General features: G+C 40.4%; 1 protein-coding gene across 1 annotated transcript in view; it reads left to right on the top strand.

Moving 5' to 3' along the window:
* The window catches only part of TENM4 (teneurin transmembrane protein 4), a 2,614,134-nt gene that overhangs the window by 1,302,197 nt on the left and 1,293,331 nt on the right, over window positions 1-18,606 (top strand). The window lies entirely within an intron of this gene.

The following is an 18,606-nucleotide window of genomic DNA, read 5'->3' as shown; positions in this document are numbered from 1 at the left end:
TTAAAACAGGAAGAAAAAAAAAACTAACTGAAAAACAAACTGTAATTAGGATCCTTATCACTTGAATTCAAAACAAAAATTAAAAAGCAGCTGAAAGGACTCCTTTGAAATGGGAAAGAAACTATTTTAGATTACAAAAAGTATGCTAATTAAAAATGATTGATACGTTATTTTGCTGGTGACTCACATTACCTTGTTATAGTTTCATTCATTTCTGTTGACTAATGAGCTCACTGAAATAAAGAGAGGGATTTAGATTGAGTTTTCATTTTCTTTAGAGTTTCGTATATGTTTACATTTCATTTTCGTTGTTAAGCAACCCCTAAAGTTTACTCCTATTTTCTATTTAATTTTGAAACTAGGAAGACAAAGAGAAGAACTTGCAGTCTGTCTGAGACAAAGGGCTCTATTTGTTGGTACATGTTGACTGCTAAAAATAATGGAAATTTTCTTCCCTTAATAATAAACAAATTATCTTCAAAGAAACAGAATCATTCTTGGCCAAGTATGATCACTAATAGATGGCGGGAAAAAGTCCTCAGTACCACCTACGTTTCTGGCTTTTTTTTTTTTTTTCCAGTATGAAAATAAGACTGAAGTTAAAATGTTGGCCCTTCTACTTCAGTGTCTCATTAGATGTTTGAACTTGTCCATGAGCTTTGACATCTCTGAGCCTCCAAGAGCTTCTTTGTTAGATAGAAATTCACTCTTCCTTCTTTACAGGATGCTATGAGGTCCGCAAGGGATGATACAGAAGAGTGCTCTAAGATGTGTGACGCCACAGAAGTTCATGGTCTTATTGGATTTTTGTTTTTCTAATTTTGGCACTTTTAGTCCATGGGAAGATATCTTGGGATGTCACAAGTTGTTAAAGAAGATCTTGCCTCCAGATCTCCATTAATGAGACAGATAGTGTAGTGAAAAGAACAGGGAGCATAAAGCTATCCCCTTGACTTTTAAAAAAAAACTTAAAAAAAATCATTCTTGCTAGGGGTTTGTTTATCAGTTTGATTAATACTTGCAAGGAACTGAATTTTAGCTTAATTTCTCTATTTTAGAAAAACTGTATTGATTTCTGCTCTTTATTTTTTCTTGCTTCTACATATTTAGGGTTTCAACTGGATGCCTGAGGTACTCAGCCATGTCCATACCTGTCCATGGATGGGACAAAACTTTAACATCCTCTGCCCTATGCAACCACGACTTTTTCTGTTCAGCTCTCAGCTCTACGGCAGCCACTCTTCTAGGCTTATATTCTTGTTCTGTTTATGCACAGCTTAACATGATAAGGAGCTCTCACTCATACTTCCGTGGTTTACCCCTGTGCAAATTCAGCCTCTCAATTACCATGAGCCTCTCAAATACGTGCTGAACTACATCAGCAGCCCCAAATCTAGTCTTTGCCTCTCCTTATCCGTGCTGTCTTTTGGGTTCCCCTTGGCTGGGGTGGAATTCAGAAAATGCACTTGGGCAGATGTCTGGAGCAAATATTTGCCTCACTGCATCTCTCCAGGACCACAGTCTTACATTGCCTGTTGTCCAGTGTCTGAAAACAGTGCCCTTATACAGTCTGTCCAGTTTCACAGTTTTTATTTTTCAGTAGAACAGACTTGGTACCAGTTGGTCGGTCAGGGCTAGAACCAGAAGGAGCACCATGATTCTAAGGACTGGGAGACTTTGGGTCTAGTTGTGGATGTCCTCCAACCTGCACCCTGTGCCCTAGTTTGTATATTTGCCCAATTGGTATTAGCATCTTCTAATTTACTCACAGGGTCTTGGTGAAGAGCAATTTAAATAATGATTGTGGAAGTGTTTTGCACACCAAATAATGTTATGTAAAAATCATGTAACATTAAACATGAATATTACTCCTTAAGAACAGATGCTTAAAAGGATTAGCCAACATGCCCAATAAATAAGCATTTTCTAGCACCTCACAAAAGGACATGGGAACAGAGGACTAGCATTTATAATTAATTATTTTATGCCACACACTATACCTGTGGCTTTATTTATTTCAGCAACCTGGTAAGACACATGTTAATTTTATTTCCATTTTACAGATGAGGAAACTGAGGCTCAGGGGGGTTAAATCACTTGCATAGCTAATAAATGACAGATTCAAAGCCTGATCTGTGGATCACAAAGCCTGTGCTTTGGACTTGTTTTCTGACGATTTCTTTCTCAGAAGGGCTTCGTATAAACATCTAGACCAGATTGCTGAACCTCTGAGCTTTGCCAACTGCTAAATGAAATACAGCCTATTACGGTGTCCTGTTTTCTTTCCAGCAGTGTATTATTATTTTTTTACTGGTTAGAATTTTATTGCATACATGGTTCTGAGCAGTATGAGGATCATTAATGATGGCCACATCCCCAAATAAGAGAGTCACTCATCTGTGCACATGTGCACGTATCATAGTATGTGTATGTGTGTATGTATGTTTTTATAATTGCTTCTAGGTAAATTCTTTCCTTCTTGTTTACACCATAAGCCTGGCTTGAAGTAAAACTATTAAATCTCATGTAATCATTACTAAATTGGGATGTTAACATTTAAAAATTGTTCCATGCCTTTTTAATGTGTTTTGCTGTTTTCCCTACCTAATTATCATTCTTTTCAATATTTATATGTTAACATGACCTTTTTCTGATTGAATGACTTCAACTGGGTCTCAAGTACTCGAAATATCTTACTTTTAAAATAAATTATGTTCCAAAATCAGGAGTGAATCATATCATAAAAAGGAGCAGGGTGGTAGAAAGGTCAGGACATCTGTCAGAACCTCAGAGCCATTGTTTTTACAAATAAGAATCAGGGAATATGAGAAAAAAGTCAGGGCACAGATAGTGTTTGAATCGTTACCACGTAGACACTGTGCTAGAGATGCTTTCACATCTATCACTTCATTTAACGTCCACAAAAATCCAACAAGGAAGAAATTGTTATCACTCTTGACAGTAATTGACTCAGAGGGGAAATGAGCTCCCACAGCTCAGCATGGAGTGAAGATGGGATTTGCCTTCACATCTTTCTGAAACACGAGCCCAAGCCAATTTTTGCTATACAAAAGGCCATCAAATGTCTTCTTTTAAAAAAAGATTATTATTACTAATTTTAATGTCATCAAGTCACTTTTTTGTTTTTAATTGAGGCACTGGGGATTGAACTCAGTACCTTGTGCATGCTAAGCACATGCTGTACCACTGAGCTATTCCCCAGCCCCATTAAATGATTAAATGCCTTCTTAAAATTAGAAGCTTTTTGATTTTAGGAAGGAATCTACTATGTAAAAACAACTCCTTTGGTGACTGTGGCTCAGTCTCATATCTTTTTTAGCCTGGGTTCTCCTTCTCTGACTCTCATCTACTCCCAGGTCTACCCCTAAGGTTTTCTTCTTCACTGGAAAAACGGCCATTTAAAATTTCCAAGCTCTCTTCCAAAAGATAAAAATCTATTCTCACGTAAGTAAATAATGGTCCGTGTTTCAAACTCCAATTATGATTTACCAGGAAGAGTTTAGAAATACCCTGCACAAGGGTGGAGCGTTAGAAAGAGTGTCTAGTCTCTCACAGTACCTACTTTCCATTCCTAGTATGTTTGCCCAACCATCTCTGTCACTTTAGAGTTAATTATATGTTGTGTGTAATATAAGTTGGATGGGTCTTTATCGTTTTGGCCTCAGATTCAACAAACATGGATTGAGTGCCCTTGATGTGCCAGATACAACAGCACTTGCTTCCGTGTGCACCATCTTATGCAGTTCTCCGAGGGGACGAGTGTCACATCATGAAAAGAACCCAAGTTTAGAGTCAGACAGCCTGAGCCAACCAGCTAGGCTCCACCATCTGCTAATTTAGGGCTTTGTAAGTTACGTAGGTATTTGAGCCTCAGTTTTCCCATATGAAATACGGAAATAAGAATAGCTGTGTCAGACATGTGTTATGGAGATTTCAGTGACATCACATCTAAAAATCTCCTGGACATTCACCATAATAAGCACCCAGTAAAGGGTCACATCATGCGTTATCGTCATTTAATAAATGAGAAGCAAACTGAGGGTCAAGATGGTTTCAAGTTCCTAGAGTTCTGAAATTGCAGAGTTGAGGATCAAGATAAAAATCTTAAAATTCCCTGATAAGGGCTGTATCCTAGTGGGTCACAGGTGTATTTCAGAGGTCCATGAATTTTGACCTTCCTTATTAAATTGTGTTAGAGTGTAATCACTTACATTGCTCAGTAAGTCTTCTTTCACCTCGTCTCACACCCTGTAACCATGCTTCGCTGACCCAGTTGTCTTTACTTTGGTCCATTGTCCAAATCTGGCCTTCTCCTTAGAACAACGGCCCACTTTTTTAATGAGAGCATACAGATCCCTGATACCTCTTCTCGATGCTTTAACTTCTCCTTCCCCTTGAATTCTATTTATTAACTCTGGTCCTTATGAGGCTTTATCATGAAGTTTCTGAAGATGAGCTGGCCATCCTCTCATCCATTAGCTCTGATCTTCCAATGGGAAAGCTATCTTTGGACTCCTCATGTGCACAGCAAAACAGGCATTCCCAGGAAAATCCTTAACATACACATCTTCTCTGAAATGATCATGGGCTTAACTTTCCTAGAGGCAAAGAAAGAGCTGGTCCACAGCTTTCTCGTGACTTAATAGCTTGGAAAGCAGGAACGAAGGACTGGTTCCCCACCACGATGACTGAGACAAGCAACAGCATTTATCTCACTTGCTTCTCACGGCAAAGTTGGAAAGCAGGGGAGTGATCCTTGCATTTTACTGCTGCGTAAGGAAGAGTCTTGGCAGTGGCTCCTTTGTATTACTTCTCTCTCAAGAAGTGGAGTAAATTGACAGGAAAAGAGTCACGAAGATGCTGAAGACTATGCCACAGATCACGCACGTCTAGAGCCAAGGGTAAACATCAGAGGCACTCTGAACTGAGGCTGCTGTGCCAAGCCTGTCAATAGCATTTCTGGTGTGACTTAGCAAGCATGTGGCACCGCAGAGCCTTTCAAGCACTAAACTGCTATTAACTCCCACTTGGGGGAGAAAAAAAGAGTTCCTATGTTCTCTAACAGATCCCATGGTCCCGTCAGAACTGCCTACAAAGCTAGTCTGAGAACTCAAAATACTGTTGACTAGCTCCAGGGAAAATGATGCTGTTTGTGATCAAAACCATCACAAGCATTACAGAGCTAATGTTTAGATAATAGGGTTTTTTTTTTTTTTTCCTTCTGGGACTTCTCAAGAGGGAAGGAGGAAAATACTAATATTTATTGAGTACCTACTGTGTGCCGTCCCCTCTTCTAGCATTTTCATATACATGAGCTATTGATCTTCACATGCGTTATCTTCCTGTTTTCAAACTGGGGAAACCATGCCCTTGAAAGGCTAAATAACCAGTTCCAAGTCATCAAAGTAACATAGGAGGCACATAATGTATTAGTCAAGTGAGTGAGCCTAGAGACAGACAGGACTGGATGTGAAACTCTGCCTTGAACCTAAAACCTTACATCTTCAGCTACAAAGCAGGGATGATAACAGGGGGGTTATGATAGTTCAATGAAGTAATGCCTGGGGAAGTACTTAATACTTTTCCTGACACTCATACATGTTTGGTAACGTTAACTAGTCACTTAGTGGCGAGGTGGTACTGTTAATGCCAGGACCAGACAGTTGTTTCTGTTTGATTCCCTAGTCCAAGTCTTTCATGACACCACGCAGTCTTCCAGAACAACCATTTCTCTCCCTGGGGTTTCATTCTTTTCATACACTAGTGATTTACCTGAAAGAGGCAACTTGAGGCAACTTGATTCATCAGTAATCAGAAACATGCTTTAGAGAGATGACATACGGCCTCCTGGTAAACCGACTAAATCATTGGTCACTAAGTTGTTTGCTTTGCTAACTTTTTCCCTCTCTAGGTAAGTCTTGCCCCATAGGCTGAATTACCTTAAGTCCCAAGAATGTAATTATCTTTGAGTAGGAAAGCAACACAGTAACTGTCAATCAAAACTGGAGAAAGGAGGCGGGTTCTTGGATTGTTTGGAGACACAGTGCCCACCATGATGGCAGAGCAGGGTGTGCAAAGAAGCTTGTCAGCTCCGATTAGCTAATGCCACTCTTCCACCTTGGGAGATACAAGGGTTAGTACCACGGAAAGCCACGCGGTGGACTCCTGCAAAGAGAAGGGCTGGCAATCATGACACACTAGGACATCTTTTGATTCTCTCATTCTCTGTGTGTACTTAGTTCTCAAGATGAGATCTCAGATGTTAACTGGCGAAAGTATGAAGCCAAAGAACTGAGGCCTTATTGGCTAAAAGAGGGGTATATTTTGGAGTCCTAAGACTGGAATTTCAAACCTGATTACAGCAATTACTAGCAGTATCATTTCATGCAAAGTATTTTCTCCACCCAAACTTAGCTTTTCTATAACATGAAGGAAGATAGTAATAAAAACATTAAAAAAACCCAAAAAACTCCTGCCCTTTTTATTTCTCAGAGATATTGAAAATACCCCATGAGATTAAAGACATAAAAATGTTTGATGTTGATTCAGTCAATCAGCAAATATTTATTGAGTACCTATGTGTCAGATACAGTTAAACTCTATAGTAATACACTAGACGCAAAGAATTGTTTTTGTTGTAGTTGTATTAGCCAGTGATTATTTCCCATTCACAGGAGAATAACAGGTGACTATTCATCCTGGCTCCTAAGTCCTATTTCTAGCATATTGTTACAACTTGGGAAGAACATCAGACCACACTAAGCCGCTTGCAGGCCTGTGAACATGCCAAGTCCAGTCACATATCTGCACTTCCACCCAAGCTGCTGTTTCTCCCTGAATGCTTTTCCCTTTCTTTCCTCAATACCCAAATCATGCTCATGACTCGATATTTGTGTTGGGATTTAAACATGGGTGAATTTAGCCCCAAAGCCCATCATCTTTTTATAGCATATGTCATTTCTTCTCAGGGCTCCTCAAATTTTAACATGCACACACATCACCTGGGGATCTTCTTGAAATGCAGATTCTGGGCATCTGCACTTCTGACAAGCTCCCAGGTGATGCCAGTGCTGCCAGCTCATGGACCACACTTTGAGCAGTAAGACCCTACAGTACGAATTCTATACCTAAACTATTCATTGCTAACAGTGTATAACCATATTTTCTTAAATTAAAATTTACTTGTAAATTCATCTCTGCTAATAGACATGGAAAGAGCAGTGCCTGGTGGTTCTAATCAAGTAAGAGACACGTGAGCTTAGAAGAGTCACTAGCCTCCCTGAGCTCAGGTTTCTCATCCATAAAGCAAGCGTCGGGCCAGCTCCAGCCCTGCTTCACTCACACTGTCCTTGTGTGTGGCTTCAGTCAACCACGTGTCTCAGGGTGCTGTGCAGGTCTGTTTTAAAACAATTATTTTCCTTTCACTAATGTTACCTTTCCTTTTATTTGTAAGGCTCTTAGAAAGCTCTTTTTATGGGGATTGTTATGGAACGAAAAACAATGTCCAGAGGCAACTGGCATTTCTTGGTTGTCAGAGTCTCTGCTAAATTGAAGGTTAAATATTCCAAAGTCAAGGCCTTCCAGAGGAAATAGACACCCCCCAGTGCCAGCGATTATGACCATCTCTTTCTTGAGTGCCGTGTTTGTGGTGCATTTCTTTCTGTCTATATTTCGTAAATTTGCATTTTCTCATTCTCTTATGACTTGGTAACAAGAACACAGGCTCTGAGGTCAGACACTTGGTTGAATGTGGACTTGTTGATCCCAAGTGAGTTATCCTTCCTGAGATATTTCCTCACCTGATCATCTATAAAGTGAAATTAACAAGAAGAAAAAAGAAGGAGGAGGAGGAAGAGAAAAAGAGAAAGAAGAAAAAGAGGAAGGATACAGCTGTCTTACTAAGTTTTCAAAGGTCAAATTGGATCAGATGTGGTGTCTGGTTTGTAGCTGGAGCTAAGTTAAATGTTGCTTCCCTTCCCAACCTATCCTCAGCCATCTTTTCTCTATTTCTTTTTCTCTCTCTTGCCACACGTATTATTCTTCATTGGGCTTCTCTTTCCCTACATCATCTAAAAATCTGTGTGTGAAGAAATAAATGAAGAGATAAAAGAATGAACTAGTAAATGAGTTATAAGAATTATACTTTGCATCCTACCTCTAACCTTTTCAAGTATTTTCTTATACTGGCCTTTTCAGAGCTTTAGAAGAGATTGTTTTTGCCTTTCTCATAGACACACTTGCCTCCACCTCTGGTTCTTGTGTTCTTCAGACTCATCAATATGACACGGAGAACTTCCTGAGGGCAAGAACTAGTTCTTATGCATCTCTGCACAATGCCTGGTCTGCATGATTCCCTGAATAATGTTTACTGAATGAACAGATAAGGAGAGAACGAAAGAAAAGAAGGAAGGGGGGCAAAAAGAAAAATAATCAACATGCTTCTTTTTTCTAGCTTGAAATTGGCTTATCCTGCACAGTGCCTGGCACACAATAGGTGCTCAGTATGTATGCATCAGAGGCAGTTAATCATCAATTTAAGTCTTAGGTAGATTCCCAAAAGCCAAGTAGATGATAAGACGTGCTTCCTTTGGGGGCTTGCAAAGACAAACACAGAGTGATCGGGGGAAATAGAGAAAGAGAAGCCTTTTTTTTTTTTTTTTTTTTTTTTTTTTAGGGCAACGGTGTCGAGCTTTCACGTGTATGTCTGCTGGGTCTCTGCAGGCTGATGGTTGCCAGGGCAACCATAATGCCAAGCCTTTGCATTCGTGGAGCTTCACTGATAATTGCTAATGTGAGCAAGTGCCGGCTTGCACTTTACGCCCGCCTGGCTTGTAAGTCTACCTTAACTGGATGTGCCAAGGTTGAGGAAAAAGTAATCTGCCCTTTCAGGACAAGTGACAGGGAGATGACGTGTGGCTGGGCCTTTATTGTTACAGTTTGGCTGACAGAATTACTATGAACTGTCTTCTCTGGATGCATAGCCTGCCTTCGTTGACAGAAACCTAGTGTTTATCTTCCTGGGGTGGTATAATAAGTCAGGGGAAACTTGGATGAAATGTTTGGAGCAATTTGATGGAAATTCACTTGTTCTTTTCAGGCAGTAAGGGGAGATGCAGCATGGGGGAGGAACCCGAGGGCATGAGGAATTAGGAAGGGGTAAAAGGGAACTCGTCCGTCACTTCCTCTGTGCAAGATATTGTGTTGGTCTTTCTAATGTACATGGTCTGAATCTTTCCATATTCCTACGAGGCAGGTGTTAAATCTCCAGGCTAGAGATGAGAAAAGTGGCTCTGATGGTGAATTCCTTAGTTTAAAGTCTGAGGTTGAAATTGACTTGGTGTCAGGATTCAAAGTCAAGTCTTCTTGGCGATGAAATCTGTCCCTTTATCCCTTCTGGGATCTCAGTAGGAATTTGAACAAATCTCTTCATTCTTACTGATAACTTTTCCTCTTTGTTTTCAGTTTTGCTTTCTGAAGGCTTCTAAAAGCCGCTGACTTCCTCCTGCACCAGCAGTTCTGCTGATATTTACCTTGGTTTAGAAAACATTTCCTGAGAGCCCATCATGTTCTGGGAACAGTGTTAGATGCAAAAGAGACACATGAATAACTTGTGTCCCTGTTTTGTAGGAACTTGTCATCTAGCGTCTAAGTACTAGAAGGAGAGTTCAGGAAGGAACAGATTCTTTCAAGTAGATGAGTTCACTTAAAAAGAAAGAAGTCTGAGCGTGTGGTTGAGCAGAGAGAGGGTGAGTGAAGACTTTAGGGGAAAGCTGAAACATCCAGGCTGGATGAGTTTTACTGGGGAAGAGCACCTGCAAAGGCAGAGAGGAGCGAAACAGTGCCCTAGGGTGGAGAACTGCATCCATTTAGTACAAGAGCAAGAGATGGCGCTGGAGATCCTGGAGCAGATGAAATGGAGAAGGGGGCTTGTGAGGCACGTTAGGGAGTGTGAACCTAAACCCAGAGGTGGGAGAGGCTGGCTTATCCTTTGCAGGGGACCAGTCTCCAATGACATTCCTTTGTGGTCAGAATCAGCAAACTTGTTTGTTTTTTTTTAATAAAAGGCCAGAGAGTAAATATTTGAGGCTTTGCTGACCACATACAATATCTGCCACATAGTTTTCTTCCTCTTTTATTTTTTTTTCTTTTCTACCACATTTTAATAATCTAAAAACCACTACAAGCCATATTTTGCCTTCAGGCCATTCAGTTTGCTGAATTCTACTTTCTGGCATAGTCTCTGGTCCATCAAGATCCTGGGCACCAGTCTGATTTGTCAGTTTGCCTCTTAAAAGTTAATGATTAGTTAAGATCAATATATATGATCTCATTTAATCTATACAATAATCTATAAGTTATAAAGTCTTAATGATTTTTTTTAATTGAATAAACCTTGAGGACAAGCAGTAAAACTATAATCCTTCATCCATTTCTCATTCACTGTTAGGGATTTGTCAGACTTTTCAAAGGTAAAATGGTTAGACTTTTCAAAGGTAAAATGGTTAGACTTTTGATTTTGACGTCATTTATCTCTGCAGTGCTTAAATACTATTGTGCATACCCTAAACCGTGGATACTGGACCTTATGTATATTTCAAAATTGGTTTTGGCTATATGAACTTTTTCACCTGTACACTGACTGTAAAAGGAAGTTTTTTCCCTGTAAGATATGCATGGTATAGCGGGACAATACGATCCCTGGTCTAGATCCTGAATCTTTAAAAGTGCAATGCAGCCTAGATAGTCCAGATTATTTCTTTGCTGCTGTTTGCTTTAGAATTTGAGTCACACATTAAGCTGGTGATTGACAAAACATCCCAGCGTGCTTTTCCCTGCACCGTGACCAAGCTCTGCCTCCCCGTCCTCTACAAGCAAGATTGGGCTGGTATTATTGCTGCTGCTGTTGTTTAAATTTTAAATGCAAATATTGTCTTTTTATACATACCCTGTTCAATTGCATAGCCTTAATTTTAGCACCCTGATCAAAACAATGAGATCATTTTGAGTCCTGTTTTATCACCCACCATATTATCTATTTTTCCTAATTTCATAGAAGCTTAGGGCTAGACGTTCCCTGAAGGTCTTCCATCCACTGATGTTTGAGTTGGTGCTACAAAGCCCTATCACTTCGCCATCACCCTTTATTGATGCATTTCCAGGGATGGAGAATGGGAATTCCATTCTATACCTCCCACTGCATTATTGAATAGCTCTAATTGCTTAAAAAAATGTGTAAATGGAAGGAGCAAACACATGTTGACTATCAACAGTTTGCATAGATAATCTTATTCTCCAAACAACCAAGTGAATTAAGGATTCTGATTATTAATGTTGCAGATGAGAAAACTGAAGGTTAGAGAATGTTAGTACATATATTGTCCTAGGAGGTAAGAAATGCTTGCAGACAAGCAGACTCATCGAGATAGTTCCCTGTGTGGGTGGGGAGGGCTATGTGCGAAATCTCTGTATTTTCTGCTCAATTCTGTTGTGAACATGAAACTGCTCTAAAAGAATAGTCTATTTAAAAAATATATATATAGTTCCCTGATTCCACAGGTGCCTCATTATACTGAAAGATCTTTTCTAATGTTGAACCAAAATTCCTTTCCTATATGCTGTGTTCATTCTGCCCTCTGGAATGACACAGACTGCATTAATTTCCTCTTCCCCTGCCTTGGTGGTGGGAGGGCAGTGTTCATAGTGAGGATGATGTAACAGCTGCCGAAGCCTCACAAGGAAGAAGTGGACCTGGCGGGTAGCGCAGCATGCTGCTGTGGAGATGAGTTTTGGCACAAGAGAAATCTGGGCTTGAATCCTAGCTCTTGCACTTACTTACTGTGTAACTATGGTCAAGTCCTATCAATCTCTGACCCTTGTTTTCCTTGGTGTAAAATGAAAAAAAAAATATAACTTTTCTTTAAACAGCTTTATCGTGGTATGGTTCCTGTATGGTGAGCCACACATATTTCAGATACACAATTTAATGAGTTTTGATTGATGTATACACCTATGAAACCACCAGCACGATCAAGAGACCTCGCATTTCCGTCACTCCCCAAGAGGTGCAATTTTCGAACTCTCAATTTATCCCTTCCCACCCCCTATACCCCCTGGTAACCATAAGTTTGTTCTCTGTGTCTGTGAGTCTGTTTCTGTTTTGTAGGTAAGTTCACTTGTGTCTTTTTTTTTTTTTTATTCCACATATAAGCAATGTCGTATGGTATTTTTCTTTTTCTTTCTGGCTTACTTAAATATAACTTTAAAAAAGAGTTTAAAAGAGGCCTGATCTCACAGTGGTCTTGTGAGGAAAAGCGAGATGACGGTGGTGAGTGCGTTGCAGAGGCTCAGCGTTGCCTAATGAGCAGATGCCACATCCTTCCTGAACATTCTGTTTCCGCAATAAATGACATTTTCACAGACCCCTTCAATATATGGAAAGCCCCCCTCTTTCCTGCTCACCCTCCTCTGCTCAGGCCCCAATTTATCTGTGTCCCACAAGGCAATACTCATTGTTTAATACGTAACTTTGTCTTTTTCTTTGTTCCTGATGAAAGCACTGAGTCACCATAGTTCGTGCCCTTAAGCTTTCTGAGTGCCGAGGGCAGCTGAAGCTCATCACACATAGCACCCCCTTCCAGTCTTATAATATCCCCGTGAGGCAAATGCTATTATTATGCCCCGTTTTACAGATGGGTAACCGGAATCTCAAAAAGGGTCCCCAATGTGTGGAAAGTCACATATGTAGATGGTAGTAGAGCAAGGATTCAAACCGGGGTGGGCTGGACCCAGCCCTCAAGCTCTTAACCTCTATGCTGACCCCCAACCCACAGAGCAACCTAGGGCGAGGGGGCAGAGATCTCATCTCAGACGCTCGCTCCAAATGCTGCTCAGCATCATTTCCTCTGATTTTTAAAATGTCTCTTCATATCCTCAGTATTCTTTTCCCATGACTTGTCCTGTCTTCCTTAGGGAGGATAAATTAATTCCTGCTAATGTGAGCAGTTCCTCTTCTTTGGGCTTGTTTCCCCATCTCTAAAATGAAAATCAAGATACATATTCAAAAATGCTGTTATGAATACTAAATGTAGTCATTTCCAGTGTCCAGACCACTGTCTGGCACATCTGAGTGAGTGTATATTTCTGTTCCCTTTGCTCACAGCCTGGCAGCCTTTGAATTAAAAGAGAATAATTGGAGTGGGGAGGGCATATCTCAGTGGTAGAGCACATGCTTAGCGTGCATGAGGTCCGGGGTTCTATCCCCAGTACTTCCGTTAAAAAAAAAATAAGTAAATAAAAATAAACCAAATTATTTCCTCCCCCACAAAAGACAATGTAAAGTAAATAAATATTTTTTAAAAGAAAATGAGTAAAAGAGGGAATGATTCGGCAGAGTAATTAACTTACTCAGTTGCTCAACAGCTGTTTATAAACAACCTACTAAGAGTAGGGCTTAGGTTTCTGCATTGGATGAAACAGAAAAATTATACTATAACATTTTATAAACTGTAGGAAGAAAAAGGATGTGGTGTAGTAGGATCCCAGAGGGTTAAGGAGGGCTCCCCAGGCTGAGAGAATTTCCATATGGATGCTGAAGAATAAGCAGGAAGTATCCAGACAGCAGGCAGAGAGAGCAGGCCTTCCTGACGAAATCAACTAAGACTAGTAGCAGAACAGGTGTGAAGAATGTTAACGTTGGCTTGCTTTCCCAGCTTGTTGGTCAGTCATTCCTAAGAAATTGTATCTCCCATTGCTTCCCTTTTCTTGCTAATTTTTGTGTAATATAAAGCAACATAATGAAAATAAAGAAAATTAAAACCCAGTGTTCGTAGCAGCACTTTATACAACAGCCAAGACATGGAAGCAACCTAATGTCCATTGACAGGTGACTAGATAAAGAAGTTGTAATATATTTATACGATGGAATACTACCCGGTCATAAAAAAAAATAAAATAATGCCATTTGCAGCAACATGGATAAAACTGGAAATTGTTATTCTAAGTAAAGTAAGCCACAAAGAGAAAGAAAAATATCATTTGATATCACTCATATGCAGAAACTAAAAAAAAAAACAGCACAAATAAACTTATTTACAAAACAGAAACAGACTCACAGACATAGAAAGCAAACTTATGGTTACCCAGGGGGAAAAGGGGGTGGGAATGGATAAATTGGGAGTCCAAGATTTGCAGATATGAACTACTGTATATAAACTAGAAATACAATAAGTTTCTGCTGTATAGCATGGGGAACTATATTCAGTATCTTGTAGTAACCTACAATGAAAAAGAATATGAAAAGGAATATATGTATGACTGAAACGTTATGCTGTGCACCAGAAATTGAGACAACATTGTAAACTGACTATACTTCAATTTTAGAAAAAGTAAAAAAAGAAAATTAAAACAAATGCGTCCGTAAAACACCATTTTATTTCACAGAGTGCTTTCTTTTTTCTGTGTTGTTTTCTAATTATTATTAATGAGATTCTATCAAATTTCATATTTTATTAACTATTCATTATTGTTAAGAATTCTGTTTCTATTTTTGATGTCTACTATTACTCATTTCTTTTCAAGGACAATTACTTTTATATATTATGTTTTACATTTTTAAAGTTTAAAAAATTCCAAAGATAACTACCTCAAAAGACATATCATAAAGTTGCTAAATACACAGACTTTGAGTAAAATATCCAGGTTTAAATTCTAGCACCGTAAGTATTACCTTTGTCACCCTGGGTGGCTGCCGCAGTATTTTTGTTTTTTGCTCTTATGGCTGCCTTTTCTCAAATGGGGATTAACAGTAATGACTTCATGTTTATTGTCATGAAAATTAAAGAGGTTATATGTGTAACACTGAGCCCAGTGCCGAACTATTAATAGTGGCTATGATTATTAATATATAATACCTATCTATTTTTACATAAGTAAAAAAAATATATATATATATATACCTGATTTATTTGATTCTTAGCCAGGATCAAAAATGCTTATTTCTTATTTTACTCCAGTCTTAATTTTATCTGCCTTTCAATAAGCATCTTACCAAATTGCAGTGTCACCAGATGGAATTTATTTGTTCATTTGTTCAATTTGCTGCATGTGCAATTTGTCCTGAACATTGTCCTGGGCTGCTGAGAAGCTCATGCTCTGGAGGGGATGATGTGATGACAGTGAGATGTGAGAATGCCCTTCTACCAGCAGAGGCTATATGAGGCTATGTAGCACTGAGACCCTAGCACCTCACTGTGGCCCCCTGGACCCTGAATGATGTGGCCTCAGCCCATTCCTCCAGCCTCTTCCGCAAATCCCTAACCCGGTCTCCACCCTCCTCTTTCTCATTCTCCCACACTGCACAGGCTTCCTTCTGCTTCCCAGGCTCCCATTTGTCTGAGGATCTGTGCACCCACTCCTCCTCTGCCAGGACCCCCACCACCACCACCTTTTACATGTTGCCTCCTTCTCATGGTCATCTCAGCTTAAAGGACATTTTGTCAGAGAGCCCCTGTGTCATCCCCTGGACTGTTGCTCTCCATTCTCTCCATCCTAGCATCTTCATTTCCTTCTTAGAATACTTCAAATGTGTAATTGACTGTCACCACCCCCTACCCCACGCCCACTCTGTTCATCTCTGTTCACACAACATCCCATGGAGGGGAGTGGGATGTGGAAAGGGCTCTGTAAAACATGTGTTTAGTGGAGGAAAAATCAGGAAAGGTGATAGCTGTGTGGGTTGAAGACAACCTGATATTTACAAGTTCACCTCGGGGACAAGGAGACACCATCAGTGGCTAAGTGTCATGACTGGGGGGCAAGCACACAAATTTAGGATACATCCAGATTAGGATTCAAATCCCAGTCTTGCTACACACTGGCTAGGTGGACTTGGGAAAACCATTTTAATTGCATGACTCATACCACATTCATCAGTGAAATAGAGATAATAAGCACCAAAGTGTGAGGTTGCGAAGAAGAGTAAACCGAAGGCACCCAAAGCATGCGGGTGAATAAAAATAAATAGCGTTGTTATGTGTGTCTTCAGATGTGATGAGGAAGGTCATCAACTGCATGAAGTGAAAATGTTTTGACTCTGTAGGTCCTCCCGTCTCAGCCTGAGAGTGAGAGGCAGTGGTCTGACCTGAAATGCGAGGCTGCTGTGAAGAAAATGGAATTGTTGCAAAGTCTTTAGAAATATAAAGTGCCTACAGCAAGTTTTTGAAGGTCAAAGATTTACAGTTTCTTTTCCAAAGCGTTCAGAGAATGTAAAAATAATGGTCTCTCCTGATCTTGGGCGCTAGTCTAAATGCAGTACATATGGCAGCTCATTTAATCCTGACAACTCTGGAGATAGTATTTCCCTGGTTCTGCAGATGAGGAAACTGAGGCAGAGGTGTTCAGAAACTTACTCAAGATCGTAGAGCTAGTAAGCTGCAGAGCTGGAACTTCCAGCCGAGCCACGTTACTTCAGAGTCCACGCTTTGAGCCAGTGCATTCACTGGCTGAGTGTGGCAGAAAGCCCTGTGGAATTTGAAGTTGCATATGAATTCAAATCCCTACTCTACCACTTACAATTCTTGTGATCCTGGGCAAGGTTTAATCCTCCTGAACCTCTGTTTCCTCATTTGAGAGACAGAAAGACAATGAGGTCTCCCTTGCAGGGAGCTGTGACATTTAAATAAACCAGCCTTGTAGTGGAAGCTTCCTAGAAGATGACTAACATGGCCACTCAAAGTTGAAGTGAAATCCACTCGTGGTTCTTGACGTGGTTGCGATTTTACAAGCCATGATGGCTTATAATTGAGAAATATGCATCCGTGACAGGTAATCAATACGCTCATTTGGCAGCCAGGTTCCAGATGAAATAAAGCTAAATGATGATGCAATTAGAATATACAAACAAATCCCCTGCAGAAGCCAAACAGACTTGACTGCCTCCCCATCCTAATCACGTCCTCGTGTTCGGAATGCATCTGGAAAGCATCTTCCTCCGTGACTCTGGACCCAGCTGTGTACAAAGGGTTTCTTGCACTCATTGGCTGTTCGCTTTACCTGCTCTCTTCCCGGAGCTTAGTTTCCTTATTCCCAAAGGTAGGCAGCACGTAGGTCCATCTCCCTGAGTGTGAAGGACGTGCTGAACACCTCACTGACAAACATGGTCCCCTGAAATTCGCTTTGTCATTTTTGTTTCATTGTCAAGTGGGATGACAGTAGCTGGTGATTTTTAATGGGGAGACAGTGCAGGAGGCAGGGTCTCAGAGTGTCTGGCAAATCTTTCTAAAACAAGTCCTTCTCCTTTATGGGAGCCAGTGAATTCCTAAGTGGCAGGGCTGTCTTTGTGGTCACCCTCACACTAACCTTCTCCAGCTTTCTCTCCCAGTATTCATGACTACGATTTATTAACTTGACAGGGCATCGTTAACTGTCACATGCCAGGGAGCATCATAAATCATAACCTCAGCCAAAATTTTAGTTGCTCTTGGTTTAAATTCTAGATCCCTTTCATATTAGCTCTGTATCTTGGGCAAGGAATGCTAGTCCTAGTGCCTCAGTCTCCTCACTTATTGAAAGACAGTGATGATCGCACCTGGCTTTTGGTTTGATGGGGACGACTAAGTGAGATATTATATGTGAATTTCAGACATCGCTGCCAGCATGTAATCAGCTCACAGTGCATAACAGCTGTTGTTATTATTACCACCCTAAACTGTGAGTCACATCTCAGAAATGACACTAACCTAGGCCAATTAACTTTCTTGGACAGTACTTTCTGGTAGGTTTGGATATTGCAAAGAACACGGGCTCTAGACAGATAAACCTGGATTCAGATTTTAGCTCTCCAACTTCTGTGTGACCTTGGCTAAGTTCCCTATTCTCTTTGAGCATCAGTATCCTCACTTCTAAGTTCCATAAAGAGTGTATGTAAATTTAAATGTCTCCTCCCTGAATTTTAGCCTCAGCTAAAGCAAACAAACTTGTGACCATGTGAGAGTCCACAGTTGTGATGTATTCAGGAAGATCTTGACACTAACATGATCTAAAATTGCTTCCAAAGTAGCCAGTGAAATGACCAGGAAACTGGAAAGGGCCTTTCAGTATCATGTTATCTAATGCATCATTTTACAGAGGAAAAATCCTCTAAGGTTCCAGGAAGTTAAATGACTCATCTGAGTGACACAACTAGTAAACGGCTGAGCCCAAAGGAGAACTCCGTTATCCTGCAGTGATTAATATTCTGTCCCAGTCACTCAATGCAAAAAAAGAACAAAATAAGCAAAAGAGTGAATTCAGATTAAAAATAAAGGTTGAAAGAAAGGAAGAGAAGAGGAGGGAAAGAAAAGGAAGGAAGGAGGGAGGAAAGGGGAGGAGAAAATTCAAGTGTATGACAGCACCTGGAGCACCTGACAGTCCCGCGGTGCAGAGTATGGTGCAGCAGGCGTGATGGGGTGGTGAAGTCGGCGGGGGCTGAGGTGAGACCCCATGGGCGCACATCCCAGCTCTATCACCTTGGAGCCGCGCGGTCTGAACAAAGGGACTTAACTGCTCCACCCCTTCAGTTTTCTAATATCACCTTCTCTGTATCATGGT

Source organism: Camelus ferus, chromosome 10, assembly GCF_009834535.1.
Source record: "Camelus ferus isolate YT-003-E chromosome 10, BCGSAC_Cfer_1.0, whole genome shotgun sequence".
In the NCBI taxonomy this organism is placed as follows: Eukaryota; Metazoa; Chordata; class Mammalia; order Artiodactyla; family Camelidae; genus Camelus; species Camelus ferus.
This window is presented reverse-complemented; position numbering and strand designations above follow the sequence as displayed.